A 25,281-nucleotide genomic window follows, 5' to 3' on the forward strand; every position below is an offset into this window, starting at 1 on the left:
CCAGCCAAGGTTCAGCCAGCCTAAATTAATTGCTCAGAGTTACCTGGTTAATAAATAGTGTAGCAAGCTTTCAAGTCCATTATTCTTAGTTTTTAAAGCTTGAGTTTCTTCCAGGAATGTGTCTTGTAGCTATAGTTAACACTGAGATATATGTGCACTGAGATGTATACAAGAATATATGTGTTACTTGTAATTAGAAAAGGCTGGGGAAAAAACCTACATGTGTATTATAAAGGACTAGCCAAATGAATCATGAAATGTTCATGTAGAGTGAAATATTATGCAGCTATTAAAAATTAGGTAAATCTATATATTGACTTGAACCATTCTCTAGAATATATTTTTAATTGAAAATAGGTTCAAAAAGCCTATACAGAATGTTCCAATTTTTATCATATGTATGCATTTCTTTAAAAAAAATATATTTTTTAATAATGTTCTTTTATCCATTATGCTGCACTGTTTATCTCAATAACTATTGTTTAGAGAGTGTCTACTCTCCAAACTTACACGTTAGTACTAATAGATACAGTTACCATGCAAAGGAGATATTGAAACTGCAGTGTTGCCTCTGAAAATATTGTGGGTGGTTCAAGGTCTAAGCTGGGTCTCTAACATAATTCTGTCTACCTCCAGAGTTAGATTTCTTCTCACTATGCCAGTGATTCTCAAACCCAGGGTGATTTTGTCTACCAGGGAATATTTGTCAATGTCTGAAAACATCACAGCTGCTGGGAAGAAAGGGTTGCTACTAGCATTCTAGTGGGTAAAAAACAGGAATACTGGTAAACATCCTACAAGGCACAGTAGGGTCTCCCATAACAAAGAACTGTTTAGTCCAAAAAATCAGTAGTGCCAAGCTTGAGAAACCCGCTCATACCAAAAAGATTCCTTCTTTTTTTTTTTTGCGGTACACGGGCCTCTCACTGTTGTGGCCTCTCCCGCTGCGGAGCACAGGCTCCCGACGCGCAGGCTCAGCGGCCATGGCTCACCCGCCCAGCCGCTTTGCGGCATGTGGGATCCTCCCGGACCGGGGCACGAACCCGTGTCCCCTGCATCGGCAGGTGGACTCTCAACCACTGTGCCACCAGGGAAGCCCCCAAAAGATTCCTTCTTATCCTCAGAGACCAATCACCTGTATGAAGGCTGATATTGTGACTGTTGGCCTACCATCACAAAATTTGGTTAAAATAGAAAGCCTTAAAAATATATAAATAAAAACAAATACCTGGTGTTTATAAAAGCTGCTGGTATCAAATTGTCTTGGAAAGATAGGGTGGCAGAGAAGAGAGTGGTGATACACTTCTTTTATGTTTGTTTTCTTTCTTTTAAATGTAACTTAATGAAAAAGAGTCAGGATTTGCTTCTCTTATGTTTCTATTTATACTTATATATTGTATCATAATAGACAGAGCATAATCATCTTTCACAGTTTTGATTCATTCACCCATTCAACAATTTGTCAAATGACTATTTTGAGCCAGGCACTATTTAGGTGCTAGGTAAATAGCAGGGCATAAAGCAGGTAACAATTCCATTACTATAAGGGGCCGGTATTCCCAGTGTAGGAAAAGAGTGTACAGTTGACCCTTGAACAACACGGATTTGAACTACGTGGATCCACTTATACGGGGATTTTTTTCAATAATAAATACTACGGTACCGCACAATCTGCAGTTGGTTGAACCCTTGGTTGCAGAATTGCAGGTAAGGAGGAACCACATAGTCGGAGGGCTGACTATAAGTTATACCCAGATTTTCAACTTCCATGAGGGCCTGTGCCCCTAACCCCCAAGTTTTCCAAGGGTCAGCTGTAAAAGAAAATAAATGAGTGAAATAAAATTTGTCATGTGGTGAAAGACACTAATGGAGAAAATTCAACCAGGGCATAAGAATAGGGAGTGCTGACTTGGGTTGGGAGAGAGGAATCAGAAAAATTATAATTTTAAGTAGTGAGGTCATGGCAGTTTTCACTGGGAAATGGTAAGTGAGCAAGAATCTGCAGGAAGTGAAGGAGTGAGTTATTCAGGTATCTGGAGGGAAGAACATTTAAGGAAGAGAGAGAAAACAGGAAATGCAAATTTACTAATGGACCATATTTTCAAATACTTTTTGCTTTTAGAAGAGTTTTTTTGTTTTTGTTTTGTTTGCTTTTAGTTTTTTTAATGCTCTAGGCATACAACTTACTTTCCTCCTCCATGGAGCTTTTGCTATGTTTAAAAAATACCTGATGTGTACATGTAATTTTACTGCTGTCATTGAACTAATCTACTAAAATAGTATATACAGTTAATTTACACATATAATATGAGCTAAAAGTAGTCATCTACAATAACTTTACTTCTCTAAAGGAAAGCTTTTAGTTTTCGTGTGTATGAAATTCTTAATTATGTTGAAATTAGTTCTGCCCCATGTGTTTGTCTTTATTTCCAATTTATTTTATACAAAGTTGCTATTAATGATTTTGCATTTTAATAAGAAATTTCTAGTAAATATGATTATTCAAACTGTTATGGTATATGTTTATAGAAATAATAAACCATAAATCAGTCATATGAAGAAATTAATTATAGTTTTTTAGAACAAACTTAACTTGGTAGAACTTCTAGTTTGTTGCTTTAATTTCAAATGTTCTAAAATTAAAAGCTTGAATGATTTATATGTTTATGAAATTGTATTATGCCAGTTAAAGTTATCTAGATTTAGGAAAATTATTAACATATTCTTTAAAAAAAGATTGACTTTTTTTGAGAGAATGATCTCTAGACACCAGAGTATGCATTTGTAAAATATTACTCAGTAGAAAGCATTCATGAAACATGGTCTATAATGCTTGAGAATGATTCTTTTAATGGAGTCTTTAAAACATATCAGAAAAAATAATGCCAGTTTCTATCACGAGGATTGAAAAAAATGTGAATTCTCTTAGATATATGAATGATCACCAGTGCAATTATATTAGGTATTTATATAATTATTATTGTCATGTTTATACCTGAATTACATAAGCAAGTTCTACTTAAGAAAATACAAGTGATGAAAAGCTGGACAAATAACATATCATTTAAAAAGATTCAAACGATACCTTATTTACTTAAAAATCGTGTTTACAACCGCTTTTCAGCAAAAGATTCAGTGATTTAATTGTTACATGTATATTGCATTTCCCTCTGTAATTTGATATATACAAACCAGTTTATTTTAAATGCACTATAATTATGCTGTATATCTTAAGTGATTCTGCTTTCAAATCATACTTTTTAAAGAGGGGTAATTTACTTTTTAATGTACACTGCGCAATGTCACTTAGTTCAAAGGACTTCAAATACAACCACCTAAATTTTCTAAGCCATCAGTCTTCTAATTGCTATAATACTATTCATTAAAGTAACAGTAATATATGAAATATATCCAGGCAATTTTCCCAGTACTAAGTATAGGACATAGTTGTCTTCTCTAAGTACTCAAGCCACCATTAATGAAAACTAATAGCCCATCAAACTTTACATTAAAGTAAAGTGAGAAATCTCCAAAGGACTATATATGATTCTATTCCAGCAATTTTTGTCACCTTAAATTGCTGTGTTCCAATGTTACACTTCTTAATGCTAATTACCTTACAGAATGGATAAATACTACAATTGCAAAGTACATCAAGTACTATTTTTTTAACCAGATTATAATTAGTGATCAGAGAATGGTCTCATTAACATAAATGGAATAATTAAATCATCTCAGCTTTACCATACTCAAAAGCATTAAATAGTGATCGTTTCCCTTTTGTAAACTACTAAAGGTTAACTTTCCTGGAGTCACTTTCAGGAAAAAAATTACATTATTCATGTTTATGGCATTAAAACAAGAATAAATTTGAAAATGTATAATTTTTTGAGTAGAGACATAATTATTTTATATTGCCCCATGTCTCCCCTTTCATTTAAAAAGGAGAAATAGTAAATGTTCACATTGGGAAAAGATGTAGTATGCTTTAGATTTATGATAGAATTTTGAGTTAATATAATTCAACAACATTTTAATTAGAGCTAGAAAATTAATCAAGAGAGTCAAAGAGGTCATTCCAGAAGTCTGCCCATATACTGTAGGCATTATCTCATGTTGGAATATAACAAATAGCTTGGAATCATATGATGATCTGGTGAGCATTATTCATTTCAGCTGAGTTAAACAATCAGACCTGAGTCCTTTTACTTCAGTAGTCCTGCTTATTCTTGGGGGATACATTCCAAGACCCCCAGTAGATGTCTGAAACTGAGGATGATACCAAATTCTATAGACTGGTTTTTTTCCTATACATACATACCTATGATAAAGTTTAATTTATAAATTAGGCATAGAAGGAGATTAACAATAATAACTTATCATAAAATAGAACAATTATAAAAATATGTTGTAAAGTTATGTGAATGTGGTCTCTGTCTCTTCTCTCTCAAAATATTGTTCTGTAATCACCTTTCTTCTGGTGATGATGTAAGATGATAAAATGACTATGTGATGAGGTGAGGTGGGGTGAATGACACAGGTAGTGTGAGATAGCATTAGGCTACTACTACTTCTGACTATCCAGCACAAGGAGAATCATTCATTAGCTTTGGGTGATCCTGGATCACTGAGTGATGACTACATAGATGGTTGGATGTCAGGAACAGACTATGTTGATGGTTGGGGACCACAGCCTGGACAGAGCAGGACTGCACAAGATTTTGGCATGCTGCTCAGACCAGTGTGCAATTTAAAACTTATAAATTGTTTATTTCTTGAATTTTCCATTTAATATTTTCAGATCTTGGTTGACCTTGGATAACTGAAACCATGGAAATTGAAACCTCAGATGAGAGGGAATTACTGGATTTGGCAGTTTTGTTTAACCCAAATTAGACTTGGATAGATGGCATCTGATCACAGAGGATTTGTGGGGGGGGTGGTCATATATACCTAGATTTAGGTAAATTTTAAATAATAATAATTTGTACTTGAGCATCAACATCAAATTTCTGTTTTTTCTCTTTTCATAATCCATATCAGCACAAAGTCGAAATAAATGTCTGCATCAATTTAATTCTAATTAATAAGGTTCCATATTTAAACTATAACCGTTGAAGACAGGAACATGGCAAATGGGAGCACCAAAGATCATTTATTTGTGACAGTATTTATTTTTTAACATTTTCCCAGTAATATGTTTATATTTACACTCACATATATATTTCTAGTCTGTAAATTTTACAGTAGTAATTATTTGGCAGTGTCAAGGGTTGGGTAGTAACTACAATGACATTCATATTTTAATAATAAGAACAGAGTAATAAATTATCTAGGATAGAATAGCCATTTGAAGCAATTTTTAAAATATTGGAACCTTCTAATATACAGTGTGCTCAAACCAGAATAAAATACTAATTCATTGATTCTTACATGATATTAAAAGAAAACATTGTTCAAGAAGCACACTGTAAAAATGATTTTAATTAATTGAAATCAAAATTTAATATTAATGCTAATCAATAAGTGATTTTAGAAATGGACAGAATAGAATTATTTAAAGATATCAGTAATTTTTGTTGTCGAACTCTGGTTTAAAACTTTATCTAGAAAATTTTAAATTTATGACATTTAAAAAAATTATATATAAACTTCCTTTCAATTTTAATTTGTCATAAACATTGATTTCTAGGTCAATAAACATTTCTACAATATCATTTTAATGTTTATACACTTTATATAATGTTTATATACTATATAGTTATATATTTAAATAATTACCTATATATAAATATTTAATTTTTAGGTTTTTCTTGGAAATTATAAATATTGTGATGACTATCCATATAACTAATTATTTGCAGAATTTAGGGTACAGTGTTAGAGGTCACATTTCTGAGTCACATGGTTTACACGTTTTTAAGGCTCTACCATTAATCATCACTTGCACTCATAGGCATTCTGTCAGTTGATGAAAGCAGTACTATTTTTCCCAGCCCCTGCTCCCACATTTGCAATATCTGGTTAGACACCTAGTTTTCTTTATTTCATTCAGAGCTCATGGTTCTCAAACCCTTCTACATCATGATTTTCATCTTCTAAGCCCATTTCCTATTTTTCAAAGTCTTCACCAAACTGAAAACTGAGACCTGAATGTAATAATAAGGATATATTTAGGACAAGGTCTACTGACATTAATACTTCCTGGACACTGTTTACAGAATTTGGTTACCAGGAACAGAGACTTTCATTCTGGCTATCTCAAGCAGGGAGAAAATGTCTATTATAAAAATACATGTGACTCCAAAATGAAACAGAAATTTTAACAAAATCCTATATTAGAAGCCATAGAATGCCTGTCATACAGACAGACTGGGAAGGTCAATCTGATAGAAGGCAATTCTAGGGACTTCAGCACAGAAGTTAATGGATAGTTGCTTCTAACTGACTCATGGTCAACTATGGCCCCTTCAACCCCATCTCAAAATGAGTAGAAGTTATAAGGGGGGAAAAAAAGTATATATATATGTGTGTGTATATATCTATGTGTATATGTGTGTGTGTGTGTGTGTGTATATATATACATATACATATATATATATATATATATATATATGAAGAGAGAGAGAGATGTAGACATAGAGCTTGGATAAATAAAGTAAGTGCATGAGAGATCCCAGAGATTGCTATTCTGTCAGAACAAAATAGCACCGTATTTTTTAAAATTTCACATTAATGTGATTCCAAGTCCCAACCTGCTCAGAATATCAGGAGGTTCAATCTTTTAGTAAGATTACCTACCTTAAAATTTGCCCAACATCATTAGACTTGCTTATTTTGATTTTATTTATTTAAAAATTTTGAACATATGAGTTTAATTACCTGCTAGACCATCCAGATGGAAATATGTGATAAAAGGATAGAAGAGATGCAGGTATTTTTAGACCAGTTTAGGATTAGACATTCACTGACTGGATTATTTTTAACATTTATAATAGAACTTTTTTTACCCAAATAAAATAGTAGTGTATTAAAAGTTACATCCAGAGTCCCTCCCATCAGGAAACTTGCACAAGCCTCTTAGATAGCCTCATCCACCAGAGGGCAGACAGCAGAAGCAAGAAGAGCTATAATCCTGCAGCCTGTGGAACAAAAACCACATTCACAGAAAGGTAGACAAGATGAAAAGGCAGAGGGCTATGTACCAGTTGAAGGAACAAGATAAAACCCCAGAGAAACAACTAAATGAAGTGGAGATAGGCGACCTTCCAGAAAAAGAATTCAGAATAATGATAGTGAAGATGATCCAGGACCTCGGAAAAAGAATGGAGGCAAAGATCGAGAAGATGCAAAAACTGTTTAACAAAGAACTGGAAGAATTAAAGAGCAAAACACAGATGAAAAATACAATAACTGAAATGAAAACTACACTAGAAGGAATCAATAGCAGAATAATTGAGGCAGAAAACGGATAAGTGACCTGGAAGACAGAATGGTGGAGTTCACTGCTGCAGAACAGAATAAAGAAAAATGAATGAAAAGAAATGAAGACAGCCTAAGAGACCTCTGGGACAACATTAAACGCAACAACATTCGCATTATAGGGGTCCCAGAAGGAGAAGAGAGAGAGAAAGGACCAGAGAAAATATTTGAAGAGATTATAGTTGCAAACTTCCCTAACATGGCAAAGGAAATAGCCACCCAAGTCCAGGAAGCACAGCAAGTCCCATACAGGATAAACCCAAGGAGAAACACGCCGAGACATATAGTAATCAAATTGGCAAAAATTAAAGACAAAAGAAAAATTATTGAAAGCAGCAAGGGAAAAATGACAAATAACATACAAGGGAACTCCCATAAGGTTAACAGCTGATTTCTCAGCAGAAACTCTACAAGCCAGAAGGGAGTGGCATGATATACTTAAAGTGATGAAAGGGAAAATCCTACTACCATTATTACTCTACCCAGCAAGGATCTCGTTCAGATTCGGTGGAGAAATTAAAAGCTTTACAGACAAGCAAAAGCTAAGAGAATTCAGCACCACCAAACCAGCTCTACAACAAATGCTAAAGGAACTTCTCTAAGTGGGAAACACAAAAGAAGAAAAGGACCTAAAAAAGCAAACCCAAAACAATTAAGAAAATGGTCATAGGAACATACACATCAATAATTACCTTAAACGTGAATGGATTAAATGCTCCAACCAAAAGACACAGGCTTTCTGAATGGCTACAAAAACAAGACCCATCTATATGCTGTCTATGTGAGACCCACTTCAGACCTAGGGACACATACAGACTGAAAGTGAGGGGATGGAAAAAGATAGTTCATGCAAATGGAAATCAAAAGGAAGCCAGAGTAGCACTACTCATATCAGATAAAATAGACTTTAAAATAAAGGATGCTATAAGAGACAAGGAAGGACACTACATAATGATCAAGGGATCAATCCAAGAAGATATAACAATGATAAATATATATGCACCCAACATAGGAGCACCTCAATACATAAGGCAAGTACTAACAGCTATAAAAGAGGAAATCGACAGTAACACAATAATACTGGGGGACTTTAACACCTCACTTACACCAATGGACAGAATATCCAAAATGAAAATAAATAAGGAAACAGAAGCTTTAAATGACACAATAGACCAGATAGATTTAATTCATATTTATAGGACATTCCATCCAAAAACAGCAGATTACACTTTCTTCTCAAGTGTGCACGGAACATTCCCCAGGATAGATCACATCTTGGGTCACAAATCAAGCCTCAGTAAATTTAAGAAAATTGAAATCATATTAAGCATCTTTTCTGACCACAATGCTATGAGATTAGAAATGAATTACAGGGAATAAAACGTAAAAAACACAAACACATGGAGGCTAAACAATATGTTATTAAATAACCAAGAGATCACTGAAGAAATCAAAGAGGAAATCAAAAAATGCCTAAAAGTTACATCCAATATTGTACAAATTTTTTTAACCATGATTAAAAATTTTTTTAACTGTTAAGTGTTTTGAAAAATATATTCAAAGTATTAAATTTTCATTTTAGATCTTAGTTTATGTTTATATAACAGAATGCCCTCAATTGATCCAGGTTCACCATAATATCTTTCTCTAAGCCCTTAATGGTTTATATCTTCCCTTTAAAATGTATAAGTATGTTTTAATTAAGTTGACATTTACAAAGATATTCTGAAAAAAGATTATTAATTAAACACATATAAGTTCTTCATCATTTCTGTTATAGTGTAGCAATTTCTCATCTAACCCATAGTGGTCTATCAACTGAGTAAACCTTGATTTCTTAGACACACCTGACTGCAACTCAGAGCAACAGCTGGCTGCAGCTTCTCCACCTCTTTGTTAACAACTGTGTCTGAGACAGACCTTTCTTTGATCTATACATTTTATCTAGTTTTAGCCTCTGAAGAAAGTTTCCTTTCTCTTGAACCTGCTTCACCAATTTTGTTTTTTCTTCATTCAATCTTTTTTTTGGAAGATTCTCTTTCAGAAAATCAGTCTGAAGATCACTGCATTACCCAGTATCAAGTGTTTCAGATCCACATGCATTGATGTTCTTGACGGTATTTTTCAAACACATACTTTCACATTCACTGTCTATGTGTTTAAATTTTTTTTTGAAATTCCAAGCTGTTTCCTTGTGTTGAAGGTGCTGGATTCTCTGAAAAGTTCTAACAGTTCTCTTCATTCTCTACTTTAAGATCTTTTACCACACTGTACAAGAAATTAAATGAAGATCTTGTTTTGCTTAAGCATTTCCTCTATGTGTTACACTCATAGGTTGTTTTCTTGTATTGGTTATGTGGGGTGATAGCGGATTGACACAGGCCTGTGGAGTGCTAGGTAAAATCATGCCTGAGTTTCCTAGACTTCCCATCTTAAAAATGAAATCTTGGTTTACCTGGAGGAAAGGGAACTCTACTCAGCTCCAGCACTGATCCTCAAATTCCAGTTCTCAGATACCACCTGCTTCCCATCTCCCTCAGCCATCCCCAGAGAGTGGAGAAAACACAAGCAGCTGCAGCTCTCTGCTTACTTTGATTTTAAATGGATCTTCCTATTGTTTGCAATCTCTAAAAGGAACCCAGGGCTACTTCCTGAGGAAGATCTTAATTGCCAAACTTTAGATACTCCCTCTTCTAGCCATGCCTCACTACTTAGTAGAGAGCTGGCACCCAACCTTAGAAATGTCCCCATTTACCACGACTGCCATGGAAGGAGCAGTACCAGGTCACTATTTGCTGCCTTAACCAGGTTCACTGATGAAACTCAACATCAGAAATTTGAGACGCCGTTGCTACTTAAAGAAAAAGATCGGTTTTCCAGTGTCCCACGTATTCAGGGATTTCAAAACAAAAGAAAAAGAAAAAAGAAAAATCCATGAAACTGCTCAGGTTCCAGGTGATAATAATTCTAGGTGGTCATTTTTTCAATTTATCTCTTTCTCTCTCTCATTCATACACAGCCCTTTTGCCCAAAGCATATCCTAAGCATCAGAGTGATTGAATTGGGGGTATTTCTAGTTATCAGCCCCAATTATTTCTAGAACTAGAATTCTATTAGAATAGGGAGCATTTATTAATCATTATATATTTAGATTATGCCTTTTCAAGGAGCTAGAGACACAGGGGTGAGAAAAGCAGCTCAAATCCCTATCTTCATGAACTTGCATTTAGCTGGAGTAGATAGTAAATGCATACAAATTTTTCCCCATGTCAGATGGGGAAAAGCAGTGTGAAATAAAAGAGAGAAGAGTTTCCATAAAGTCCTTGTCAAGGAGGTGCTATTTGAGCTTACACTTGAATGGCATGCAAGATCTAGCCTTGTGAAGATGTCTTAGAAAGAGCTTTCTGGGCAGAGAAAATAGCAAGTAAAACGCCCTTAAGGCCAGAAAATGCTTGGCAGTTTCTAACTAATGTGGCTGGAGTAGCAGGAGCTTCATGCCACAGGAGAGGAGGGCCAAGGGTGATGAGATTCTGAGGGACTTGCCTGCTACCGTAAAGACTGAGAACTTTAGTAGCCAGTTTAAGGGTTAAACAGGAGTTTTTAAATCGTGGTTGGTGTTTTAAAATGATTACTCAATGCTGTGTGAAGACTGTACTATGGGAGAGGAAAAGGATGGATGCTGGTGAACTTTAGGAGGCTGGTATAGGAGTTCAGGTGAGAGTTTGTGACAACTTGGACTAGTGTGGTAGCAGTGGAAGTGGAAGCAGGGGAGGTCTTAGAAATAATTTGGAAGTAGGTAATTGGAATTCATTTTAGAGCTAAGGTTCAGATCTGCTTTAATTTAGGGTGAGTTGCTCCTATTGTACTTCTCCTATTGTGCTCCTAAGGTCAGCTTGGACCTTCAAAATGTCTCAAGACTCTTAAATAACTTTCCCAGTGCTCTGTTCTGCTCCTAATAAGTCGGCAGATATATGTCAGTGTATTAGTCAGCAAGGGCTGCCATAACAAAATACTATAGAACGGTGACTTAAACAATAGAAATTTATCTTCTCACAATTGTGGAGCCTGGAAGTCCGAGATCAAAGTGTCAGCAGGTTTGGTTTCTCCCCAGGCCTCCTTGGCTTGCAGATGACCTCCTTCTCACTGTGTCCTCATGTGGTCTTTCCTCTGTGCTCACATCCCTGGTAAAGTGTCTTCTTATAATGACACCAGTTCTATTGGATTAGGGTCCCACCCTTATGACCTACTGTAACCTTAGTTACCTCTCTAAGACCCTATTCCAAATGTAGTCTACATTGGAGGTTAGGACTTCAGTGTGTGGATTTGGAGGGGGGGGGGATGGTGGAACACAACTCAGTCCAAAACAGAGAAGGTCATTATTTAACTTAACCCTCTTTAGACCTTGCTTAAGCTGAGCCCCTTAACAGCAGGGAAATGATTCTTTTAAACCTTTCTCCTAAACAATGCATACGTAAAAGTCAAACAAAGAATTAAGTTGTCTTTGAATGCTGTTAATCACCCTTGTTTACAACAGTTACAAATATAAATTGAGGTTCTAATATTCTATTTTTTCTATCTTAATAGACCATTTTATATGTGACTAGAACTTGATCACTTTGGAGTGATCACCACAGGCAATTAGCATTATTCTTTTCCATTGTCAGGAATTACACTACTAATCTCAACCAGCCTCCAGGTGAATGAATCTAACTAGTGGTAAGGGGGAGGGAGGAAACAATTTTCTCTCTACCCTCCTAGACTCTTGGCTGATATCCCTTGAAATAAAGGACAGATTAACAAGAGAAAAAAAAAGTAATTATCTATGTACAGGAGCCTTACAAAGATATAAAATTCAAAAGATGGCTATACTATGGAGGTTTATGTACCATTTATTATTTTATATACCATTTATTTCCTGAGTTAAGGAAAGGTGTCTATGGCTTCAAAGAAGAGAAGGCAATTCATGGAAAAGTGAGAATAGGAGATGTTTAGTAAACAAGGCTTGCCCTGCCTTGCAGATAACTCTCTGAGATGAAAAAGTTCTCAGATAATAGCTCTCTTCCTGGTACAGGCCCACTTTCTAATGTAAATTTTTCATACCAAAAGGGAATTCCTACTCTGTTTTCAGAGCTTCTCATGTGTCTGGTTTTCCTTAAAATTATCAGTTCCAAATAATCCAAGCCAAAGAGCCATATTTTGGGGTGACACATTCTGCTAGCCACAAGAGAAGTAGTATAAAATCATAGAAATACAGTAATTCACCATTAATTCTAGAAAAATAATTCCACACACATTCCAATCAACAGTGGGTAGAAATGTTTTTCTGAATTGTTTATGTATTAGAATCAGTATAGTCACATGTATGTTTTAGATTTTATTTTTTTGACTCATTCTTTCTTTTATTGTATATAGGTACCGATTAGTGTCCTTACTGTTCAAGTCACTTGGCTAACTATTTCATATATTATATGAGTGTAGTAGAATTTTCTTTGTTTTACAGATGAGGAGACTAATAATAAGAGTCCAAGTAAGTTGTTCAGAATCACCCAGAGAGGAAGTGTCATAGCCAGATATCAAAGCACATTTGTGACTCCAAGCCACACTCTCTCACCTACTGTAGTGACTCTCAGCCAGCCTTAAAAACCATCCCTGTAACTGGCATTGGCATATGTATGGAGGATAAGCGTTAATAAGACTAATTCCTCCCCCAAAGAGTCTTACATTTTAAACACGGAGACAGACATGTAAATAAATATAGGATTAGGAATGCCATAGGATTAGGAATGTTAGAATTGTACGCAGAACAACACAAAGGGTCAGGTGAACCACTTTATGTCTTGGGGACAATCAAAGTTCCTAAACAGCAGTACCATTTGAGCTGAGTCTAGAAATCTGGTTATGTGTCCATTATTCAGATAATGGGAGTACAGCTAGGTGTAGCAGTGGAGGCAAGGATTCCATATGGAGGAAGTAAATTGAGGACAAATATAAAAGGGCATAGGATATTAATGAATCGCTGTTTTGGAAAATTATATCCACTCTATATTATCCTATTAACTATGGTAATGGAAATTGGGTGAATACAGAAAAAACATTGTTCAGACACAATTCAACACAACTGTGATACAAGGTAGATATTTAATTCAAATGTATTTCATTAAAATATTGAAATAGTCTGCTCTGAGCTGAGTAGGTCTTCTCCTCCTCCCCCTCCTCTTTCTCCTCTTCCCTTTTTCCGATGAAAACAATCTTTTTCATTGAATAAACTCTACTTTTTGTTTTCTAAATATCCCAGCAAGCAGTTGTTCGGAGCTGCCTTGTTTTTGTCAGCAAATTCTTCCCTCTCACTGGCATTCTCTCCTTCATCACTGCACAAATACTTCACCGGCAACACATTCAGGCCATCAACTTGGAAATTAAATTACCTGCCATTCTCAAGTCTTTTTCGCTACAACCCCAGACTGCCCCCTCAGTCCTCAGTAAGGCAAACCTGAGTGTAACAATGAACTGAGAGAATTTTGGACCACATTTGTCAGTTCAAGGTCACAAAAGCTTCAAAGCAAAATTCTGGGCTTTGTTCTTCATTGTCATTCTCCAGATTCTCTGTTTAAGAAAAATAAATAAAAACAAGTCTTGGGAGAAGGCAGAGCACAGAGACTTCTAGTACCGTCACTGCCCTAAGAAATAGATTTTTGCCCAGAGCTTCAGGCAAACTGCAAAACGCTGCTCCTGCACCAAAGAGCAGTCAACAGGCTAACAGACTGCTGTAAGCAAGCATATTCCCCTCTAACTGTCCAGGTGGAGGGGCTTTGCAGTAGGTACAATGTTTTGCAGTAGGTACAATGATTTGCAGTAGGTACAATGTAAAAATGGAATGGTTCCTATATAATTATAAGTAATAGACTCATTCTGATATGTAGATTTTTCTCTTATTCACAACAGTTTTAATTCTTTTTCTTTACAAATAAGCTGTCTTTGGCTTATTTTCATCTTTTTTTTTTTTCTGTACTGTGGTTAATCTATCCTTGGGAAATTGAAAGTTGACTGCAGTTCAGTATTCCTGGAACATGGTGCATAGTGGGCAGTCATAGATCTGGTGATGGAAAGTTAAGTAGGCATCAAATCATGGATGGCCTTTGTGCCATGCTAAGTGTTTTGGCAGGGGAAAGCAAGCCTTTGGAGAATTTTAAGTGGCATAGTGACATGCTTAGATTTGCATTTTGGAAAGATCACTCTCTTGTTTCCTCAGCAATGATAGTCAGGAGAGTGAGAAATAATGGGGTCCTGAGCTAAGCAGTTTTAGTGGGAATGGAGAGAAAATAAAACATTCCTGAGAATATAAAGTGAAGAATTAAGTGGGCTTGCTCAGATCAGAAAGGCACCTGGGAAATGCCATGGTGATGATAGGGGGAAAAAAAGATGACTATCTGGTTTTTACATCTGATGACTGCGTTGGGGACCATTTACTGTCAGAAGGTGTCTTAGTTCAGGCTGATATAACAAAAATACCATAGGTTGGGTGGCTTAAATAGCAAACATTTATTTCTCGCTGTTCTGGAGGCTGGGAAGTCCAAGATCAAGGAGGCAGCAGATTCAGTGTCTGATGAGAATATGCTTCCTGGTTGACAGACAGCTAGATGGTCTTACTGTCTCACAGCAGAAGGGATAAAGAGCTCTCAGGGGTGTGCCTTCTGTAAGGGCACTAATTCCATTCATGAGGGTTCCACCCTTACAACCTAATCACCCCCCATAGGCACCACACCTTGGGAGTAAGATTTCAACATATGAATTTAGCAGGGGACACAAAAATTCATAACAGAAGTCTATTGGGAAAGAAGCATACATGGGAAAAACAAAATGGATTTTATTTTGGTCATGTAAAGTTTGTAGTGACTTCATTATAGTCAGGGAGAAATTCCTATGATGTAGTAGGATACATGGACTGAAGATTAAGAGGATAGTTAGGCATATGAGAGAGATTTTGGAGCTATTAGGGTGAAACTTAGTTATTGAAGTCACAAGTGAGAATTCTCCCCTACCCAAATTCCTAGGCAGTAGATACAATCTCAACTCTTTGGGCTATTTCTTTTGATGTTTGTTGCTGTATTTATGAATTTTTTTAAAAAGTTATAGATTTTGTTTATTGACAGGTGTTTTAACACATCACATCTCATTTATGATGAGGCAATCACATGTGCTTATGTTCAAAGCCTAGCAAAGGCCTTGGAACTTAGTAGGTCACAGTAAGTTTATTTCCTTTCTTTATTTCTCTCCTCTGTCTGTCTGTCTCTTTCTCTTTTGAGTAAAGAGTTTGGAGACTGTATGGTAGAATCAATTTATATTTATGATATTTATATGAATTCTTTTTTATAGCTCATAAATTTCTTCTATATCCCTATTAGTAAATGTATTTGTTTGCTAGGGCTGCCATAACAAAGTCCCACAGACTGGGTGCCTTAACAGAAATTTTTCTCACTGTTCTGGAGTCTTGAAGTCTGAAATCAAGGTGTGGACATGGTTGATTTCTTCTGAGGCCTCTCTCCGTGGCCTGTAGATGGCTATCTTCTCCTTCCTGGGTCGTCCATCTGTGTGTGTCTGTGTCCTAATTTTCTTTCTATAAGGACATCAGTCATATTGGATTAGGACCCACACTAATAACCTAATTTTAACTTAATTACCTCTATGAAGACCTTATGTTCAAATACAGCCCCAGTCTGAGATACTGACAGAACTTTAACACATGAATTTTGGAGTGCACTGTTCAGCCTGTAATAGTGAAATAGAGAAATTCATAATTACTTACATACAACTTAAGCAAGCAATTTTTGAAATCTGGTAATTTCTGAAGATTCTAGTATATTTGTATGAATAACAGTGTGAGAAAAAAGTGAGAGAAACAAATGTGATTCTAAATAATAATTAATTACACAGTCAAAACTGAAGTTCTTTATGTTAGAGGAACCTTCAAAAAGGATATTTAAAAAGAGAAATTTTTAAAAGATAATATCAAGAGGAAATTGGAGAGATGGTTTTATTTAAATGTTTTCTAAGTGTTGAATTATTATGGGAGATATTTTTAGGGATATTATTTCCCCAGTCATTTCACAGTATTTAGGTAATTTCTATATCATGCTCAGTTCAAAAGAATGCAAAGCACTGTGAAGCATACGAAGAAGTACAAGACAGCATCCTTGTTTTCAGGAGTTTTCATCTCTGGATAAGGAGTCAAAATTAGTACAAGTGAAAAGAAAAGAAAAAGCAACAATTTAATATGAAGCCATATGATTCTGTCTGTAGAGGCTTTAGAATCAATGAGAAGGAAGAGTCAATGTGGGATGTGCTAGTTTGAAGTATTTCACTGAGGGTGGGGTTAGACTTGTGCAATGAAGGGTGAGTAGAATGAAGTTATATGCAGACAAAGGTAGGGAAACTAAAAAATGAAACTGTGCCTGTTTTCTTTATAGGACTAATGGCACTCTTCGGTTATTTCTTATCTTACTTTTTTTTAATTGTGGTAAGAACACTTGCCAAGAGATCTATCCTCTTAACAGATTTTTAAGTGCACTATACAGTGTCATTAGTGGTAGGCACAATGTTGTATAGCAGATCTCTAGAACTTATTCATTTTCTATAACTGAAACTTTATACCTGCTGGACAGCAACTCCCCCATTTTGCCCCCTCCCTCAGGCCCTGGCAACCACTATTCTACTCTCTGTTACTATGAGTTGGACTATTTTAGATACTTCATGTGAGTGGAATCATACAATAGTTATCCTTCTACGACTGGCTAATCTTACATCATTTCCTCAAGGTTAATCCATGTTGTTGCATATGGCAAAATTCCCTTTTTATAGAAGACTTTATTTGGTTAGAGCAGTTTTAGGTTCACAGCAAAATTGACACAAAAAATACAGAGATTTCCTACATTCCCCTATCCCTACACATGTGTAGCCTTGCCTGTTATCAGCATCCCCCACCAGAATATTTTCCTCTTTTTTAAGGCTGAATGATATTCCATTGTATATACATACCACATTTTATTGATCCATTCATCTTTTGATGGACATTTAGATTGTTTCCATACCTTTGCTATTATGAATAATGCTGCAGTGAACATTGGAGTGTTAATATCTCTTCAAGATTTTGAATTCAATTATTTTGTATATATACCCAGAACTGGAATTGCTAGGTCATACTGTAGTCTATTTTTAATTTTTTGAGTAATCTCCATACCCTTTTCAAAAATGGCTGTGCCATTTTACATTCCTAGCAACAGTGTACAAGAGTTTCAATTTCTCCATATCCTTGCATCCTTGCCAGCATTGTTATGTTTTTCGTTTTTTTTTTTTTATGATAGCCAGGTGTGAAGTGATATCTCATTGTGGTTTTGATTTGCATTTCTCTGATGATTAATGATGTTGAGCTTCTTTTTATATACCTATTTCATATACCTGTTGGCTGTTTGCATGTCTTCTTTGGAGAAATGATTATTTAAGTCCTTTGCCCATTTTCAATCAAGTTATTTATTTATTTGCTGTTGATTTATAGGAATTTTAATGATGTCTTTTCTATTTGTTTATTTCTTGTCTGTCTCCCTCACTAGAGCATAGGCTCTATAAAGAAAACTTATTCTTTCAACAATACCACACTGTCTCAATTACTGTAGCTTTATAATAAGTCTCAAAGTTTGGTATTGTCAGTCTTCTAACTTTGTTCTCCATCATTTTTTTTTTTTTGAGAAAATATCTGCCAAATACCTAAGTCTGAATAGCCATAGATTGTAAGACATTCTTTCAAGGATAAAATGATATTCTGTGAAAAAAGTAGCACATTCTTCCTGCAGTTCAAGCCATCTCATAAGTACATTTGTTCCACACAGTCATACTTCACTATGCACCAGAAGTGCTTTCTGAACACTCTTGATTTTGTCACTCAGAATATTAAAAAGGCCTGGACTGAAGAGTTAAGATTTCACAAAATTGATACTTTTCACTGGTCAATTAAGGACATTTTTAAGTAAAACTGGATTTTTTCTTCTTTTTTTTTTTTCTGTGACTGCATGGAGGTAAAGAATCCAATGATTCCAAGGACAGCTTTTGGACTTTTTAGACTGACATTTTATTCTTTGCTTTTCTATCGTATTTTCTGTTTGTCTTTTTCTTCTTTATTATGGAAGATTTCCTCAACCACATTTTCTAGCCATTCTATTAAAAATATTTTTATTTAGAAATACTTTTTAATCTCTGAGTCCTGTTTTATTCTCTAAATACTACTTTTTAAAATGATCTTTAACTTTTCTAGAATGAGATATGTACTTGAATATATGATGATTTAAAAGATATTTTCTGAATTATTCATTTTGCATCTCTATGTTTTATCTTAGTGTTTACTTTCCACTCTGCTAATTTTCCTAATTGAACTTAATATCCTGGTTTCCCATGACATTTAAGAAAGGACTGGGTGATCTATTCTGGTTTCCTCTATCTTTATGAAAATAAAACTCTTTTCACTTGGTATCTTCCTTGCAGGGGGATCTCTTCCTGGGAGCTCTGCATAGCTTTGAACACATACTGCATTACATTTAGAGATTTAACACGTGAAGCTTTCTGCTGAAGGCACAGATAGGTGCATGGCATGAAGATGTCTTGTAGGACGGAGTTTGCAGGTTTTGCTTTAGAAGGTCAGGATTTGGGTTCCCCAAAGGTCAGAATGAAAAGAACCTTATTGCAGGGCACCAGCCTTAATATCCCCGATTTTTCACTATCTTAAAAAAGAGCTTTGCTTATGTATTTATTTGAGACTTTCTATCAGCCATTAGCCATCTGTAAACTTAGGGCAAAGGGTGGGGGACATTGTGATGGTAGGTAGTATAACATATAAAAATATCTTGACTTAATCACCCTATTTTTAACCTTTGTTTGCACTTCACTCTGTTATTTCCAAGCTAAAAGCAAGGTCATCTAGAGTTCTGTGGAAGGGGATGTCTTCCATTCCTCCGTAGCCTTTTTAAAATCACATTCTAGGCTACAACTTTATCTGCCTATTTCCCCATTTTCCTGTTTCCATACACTGACCATCTTGTACACTTTGTTTATATGCCTGTCATTCTCTTGTTTATTATGTGGATTCACTATGGGTTTATTCTGTTTTATGTTTTCATATTTCTGTTGCAGTGGGTTAGTAGAAGAAACAGAAGTGGAAACACATGTGCTCAATCCACTATACTGTGCTATACACCTTTCAAAAGAGTCTCTTACAAAGTCTCTGCCCTTTTCACAGAGAACTTCTCTGTTCCTAAAAATAAATTTGTGAGTGTAAATAAAAACATAAATGAATTAGCTACTCAACTTCACCATCATAATCTAAGTTCCATATCTATATGTCAAGAGAAAGAAGACTAAACTCTATCCATCTATGGAAGGAGACAGTGTAGCAATGAGATTTATGCCATGGACTCTAAAATCAGTGCTTGGTTTGTAACCTGGAGCCACTATTCATTCTGTGATCCAGGAAAAACCACTTAACCTCTCTTTGCTTCAGTGTTCTTAACTGTAAGATGGTTTAATAATAGTAGTACGTACCTTATAGAATTGTGAAGATTAACTGAATTAATCTATAGTGTTTAGAACTGTGCATTGCACAAAAGCAGATTTAGAAAGGGATGGTTATTATTAATGTGTATCTTCTAGGTTGAAATTGATGTGGTCTCAGTTGTCATTAAGTTAGATGCTTGTTGAAAAGTCTAAATTGTTCAAAACCTTTAAAATTATGATTTTTATTTAAACTTATTTCATTATGTTAAATTTTTTAATGCACTCAGCATGGACACTTTGAAAGAACACTAGTTTTAGAGACAGGCCATATATGTATATATGATTAAAATAATCTCTTTGAATCTCAGAATCTTCATCTATGAAATGAAAAATGATAGCAGTATCCTTATAGCTTTGCTATGACAGTTTGACGTAATATAATAATGTGAAATTTTACTAGAATTCTGGCTACTGGACTATTTTCTATCTTTGGCACATTTCAGAGTCTCTGCTACCAAATGAACACTCAATACAAGTTAATAGTGCACATTTATAAAATTTCGGAGAAAGAAGCATAAACTATAAAAAATATGTTACTATAAATGTGAAGAATCCAGTAGTGGAGAGTGCAAATGATTAAAAGCTTACACACTTGAAACACAACTTAGAGAACAGTCCTTTTTATACTTGTTCAGATATCTTGTTGGATTTTGCTGTTCATTTAGAGATATAGCACAATACTACTATGATCATGGTTCAGATTGAAAATAATAAATTCTGTATCCCATATTAATTTGAAATATACTTTTATTTATATCATGTGGTTATTAAGAAAAAGAAAAGTTAAGACAAGTATCTCTAATTGGAGAGAGAGGAGGAAAATTTAAACAATAGAATGTACTATGGGTTATATTTTTAAAAGTAAAAATGGAGAGGGCAGACAGCAGAAGCAAGAAGAACTACAATCCTGCAGCCTATGGAACAAAAACCACATTCACAGAAAGATAGACAAGATGAAAAGGCAGAGGGCTATGTACTAGGTGAAGGAACAGGACAAAACCCCAGAAGAACAACTAAATGAAGTGGAGATAGGTCACCTTCCAGAAAAAGAATTCAGAATAATGATAGTGAAGATGATCCAGGACCTCGGAAAAAGAATGGAGGCAAAATCGAGAAGATGCAAGAAACGTTTAACAAAGACCTAGAAGAATTAAAGAACAAACAAAGAGAGATGAATAATACAATAACTGAAATGAAAACTACACTAGAATGAATCAATAGCAGAATAACTGAGGCAGAAGAATGGATAAGTGACCTGGAAGACAGAATGATGGAATTCACTGCTGCAAAACACAATAAAGAAAAACGAATGAAAAGAAATGAAGACAGCCTAAGAGGATGTCATTCAGATTCGATGGAGAAATCAAGAGCTTTACAGAGAAGCAAAAGATAAGAATTCAGCACCACCAAACCAGCTCTACAACAAATGCTAAAGGAACTTCCCTAAGTGGGAAACACAAGAGAAGAAAAGGAGCTACAAAAACAAACCCAAAACAATTTAGAAAATGGTCATAGGAACATACACATGGATAATTACCTTAAAAGTGAATGGATTAAATGCTCCAACCAAAAGACACAGGCTTGCTGAATGGATACAAAAACAAGACCCATCTATATGCTGTCTATGTGAGACCCACTTCAGACCTAGGGACACATACACACTGAAAGTGAGGGGATGGAAAAAGATAGTTCATGCAAATGGAAATGAAACGAAAGCTGGAGTAGCAATACTTGTATCTGATAAAATAGACTTTAAAATAAAGAATGTTACAAGAGATAAGGAAGGACACTACATAATGATCAAGGGATCAATCCAAGAAGAAGATATAACAATTATAAATATATATGCACCCAACATAGGAGCACCTCAATACATAAGGCAAGTACTAACAGCTATAAAAGAGGAAATCGACAGTAACACGATAATAGTGAGGGACTTTAACAGCTCACTTACACCAATGGACAGATCATCCAAAATGAAAATAACAAAGGAAACAGAAGCTTTAAATGACACAATAGACCAGATAGATTTAATTCATATTTATAGGACATTCCATCCAAAACAACAGATTACACTTTCTTCTCAAGTGCACACGCAACATTATCCAGGATAGATCACATCTTGGGTCACAACTCAAGCCTCAGAAAATTTAAGAAAATTGAAATCATATCAAGCATCTTTTCTGAGCACAATGCTATGAGACTAGAAATAAATTACAGGGAAAAGAAAGGTAAAAATCACAAACACATGGAGGCTAAACAATACGTTACTAAATAACCAAGAGATCACTGAAGAAATCAAAGAGGAAATCCAAAAATACATAGAGACAAATGACAACAGAAACACGATGATCCAAAACCTATGGGATGCAGCAAAAGCAGTTCCAAGAGGGAAGTTTATAGCTATACAAGCCTGCCTCAAGAAACAAGAAAAATGTCAAATAAACAATCTAATCTTACACCTAAAGGAACTAGAGAAAGAAGAACAAACAAAACCCAAGGTTAGCAGAAGGAAAGAAATCATAGAGATCAGAGCAGAAATAAATGAAATAGGAACAAAGAAAACAATAGCAAGATCAATAAAACTAAAAGCTGGTTCTTTGAGAAGATAAACAAAATTGATAAACCATTAACCAGACTCATCAAGAAAAGAGGGAAAGGACTCAAATCAATACAATTAGAAATGAAAAGGGAGAACTTACAGTGGACACCGCAGAAATACAAAGCATCCTAAGAGACTACTACAAGCAACTCTATGCCAATAAAATGGACAACCTGGAAGAAATGGACAAATTCTTCAAAAGGTATAACCTTCCAAGACTGAACCAGAAAGAAATAGAAAATATAGACAGACCAATCACAAGTAATGAAATTGAAACTGTGTTTAAAAATCTTCCAACAAGGGCTTCCTTGGTGGTGCAGTGGTTGAGAGTCCGCCTGCCGATGCAGGGGATACGGGTTCGTGCCCCAGTCCGGGAAGATCCCACATGCCATGGAGCGGCTAGGCCTGTGAGCCATGGTTGCTGAGCCTGCGCGTCCAGAGCCTGTGCTCCGCAACGGGAGAGACCAAAACAGTGAGAGGCCCGCATACCGCAAAAAAAAAAAAAAAAAATCTTCCAACAAACAAAAGTCCAGGACCAGATGGCTTCACGGGTGAATTCTATCAAACATTTAGAAAAGAGCTAACAACCCATCCTTCTCAAACTCTTCCAAAAAATTGCAGAGGAAGGAACACTCCCAAACTCATGCTATGAGGCCACCATCAACCTGATACCAAAAGCAGACAAAGATACTACAAAAAAAGAAAATTACAGACCAATATCATTGATGAATATAGATGCAAAATGCTCAACAAAATACTAGCAAACAGAATTCAACAACACATTAAAACCATCAGACACCATGATCGAGTGGGATTTATCCCAGGGATGCACGGATTCGTCAATATATGCAAATCAATCAATGTGATACACCATATTAACAAATTGAAGAATAAAAACCATATGATCATCTCAATAAATGCAGAAAAAGCTTTTGACAAAATTCAACACCTATTTATGATAAAAACTCTGCAGAAAGTGGGCATAGAGGGAACCTACCTCAACATAATAAAGGCCATATACGACAAACCCACAGCAAACATCATTCTCAATGGTGAAAAACTGAAAGCAGTTCCTCTAAGACCAGGAACAAGACAAGGATGTCCACTCTCACCACTATTATTCAACACAGTTTTGGAAGTCCTGGCCACGGCAATCAGAGAAGAAAAAGAAATAAAAGGCATCCAAATTGGAAAAGAAGAAGTAAAACTGTCACTTTGCAGATGACATGATACTATACATAGAGCATCCTAAAAATGCTACCAGAAAACTACTAGAGCTAATCAATGAATTTGGTAAGGTTGCGTGATACAAAATTAATGCACAGAAATCTCTTGCACACCTATACACTAATGAGGAAAAATTTGAAAGAGAAATTAAGGAAACACTCCCATTTACCACTGCAATGAAAAGAATAAAATACGTAGGAATAGACCTACCTAGGGAGACAAAAGAACTGTATGCAGAAAACTATAAGACACTGATGAAAGAAATTAAAGGTGATACAAATAGATGGAGAGATATACCATGTTCTTGGATTGGAAGAATCAATTTTGTGAAAATGACTATACTACCCAAAGAAATCTACAGATTCAATGCAATCTCTATCAAATTACCAGTGGCATTTTTTACAGAACTAGAACAAAAAATCTTAAAGTTTGTATGGAGACAGAAAAGACCCTGAATAGCCAAAGCAGTCTTGAGGGAAAAAAATGGAGCTGGAGGAATCTGACTTCAGACTATACTACAAAGCAAAGTAATCAAGACAATATAGTACTGGCACAAAAACAGAAACATAGAGCAATGGAACAAGATAGAAAGCTCAGAGATAAACCCATGCACCTATGGTCAACTACTCTATGACAAAGGAGGCAAGGATATACAATGGAGAAAAGACAGTGTCTTCAATTAGTGGTGCTGGGAAAACTGGACAGCTACATTTAAAAGAATGAAATTAGAACACTCCCTAACACCATACACAAAAATAAACTCAAAATGGATTAGAGACCTAAATATAAGACTGGACACTGTAAAACTCTTAGAGGAAAACATAGGAAGAACACTCTGACATAAATCGCAGCAAGATCTTTTTTGATTCACCTCCTAGAGTAATGGAAATAAAAACAAGAATAAACAAATGGGACCTAATGAAACTTAAAAGCTTTTGCACAGCAAAGGAAACCATAAACAAGACCAAAAGACAGCCCTCAGAATGGGAGAAAATATTTGCAAATGAAGCAACTGACAAAGGATTAATCTCCAAAATTTACAAGCAGCTCATGCAGCTCAATATTAAATAAACAAACAACCCAATCCAAAAATGGGAAGAAGCCCTAAATAGATATTTCTCCAAAGAAGACATAAAGATGGCCAAGAAACACATGTAAAGCTGCTCCAAGTCACTAACTAATTTGCATTAGAGAAATGCAAATCAAAACTACAATGAGGTATTACCTCACTCCAGTTAGAATGGGCATCATCAGAAAATCTGCAAAGAACAAATGCTGGAGAGGGTGTGGAGAAAGGGGAACCCTCTTGCACTGTTGGTGGGAATGTAAATTGATGCAGCCACTATGGAGAACAGTATGGAGGTTCCTCAAAAAAC

At 35.4% G+C, this 25,281-nt stretch overlaps 1 protein-coding gene and 1 pseudogene across 1 annotated transcript in view; one reads left to right on the forward strand and one right to left on the reverse strand.

Annotated features, from left to right (window-relative positions):
* The window catches only part of LRP1B (LDL receptor related protein 1B), a 1,442,028-nt gene that overhangs the window by 887,482 nt on the left and 529,265 nt on the right, over positions 1-25,281 (forward strand). The gene's annotated exons all lie outside the window — the stretch shown is intronic.
* Positions 9,226-9,940, reverse strand: LOC132521852 (swi5-dependent recombination DNA repair protein 1 homolog; annotated as a pseudogene).

The sequence above is a fragment of the Lagenorhynchus albirostris genome, chromosome 6, assembly GCF_949774975.1.
Source record: "Lagenorhynchus albirostris chromosome 6, mLagAlb1.1, whole genome shotgun sequence".
NCBI classification, from domain to species: Eukaryota; Metazoa; Chordata; class Mammalia; order Artiodactyla; family Delphinidae; genus Lagenorhynchus; species Lagenorhynchus albirostris.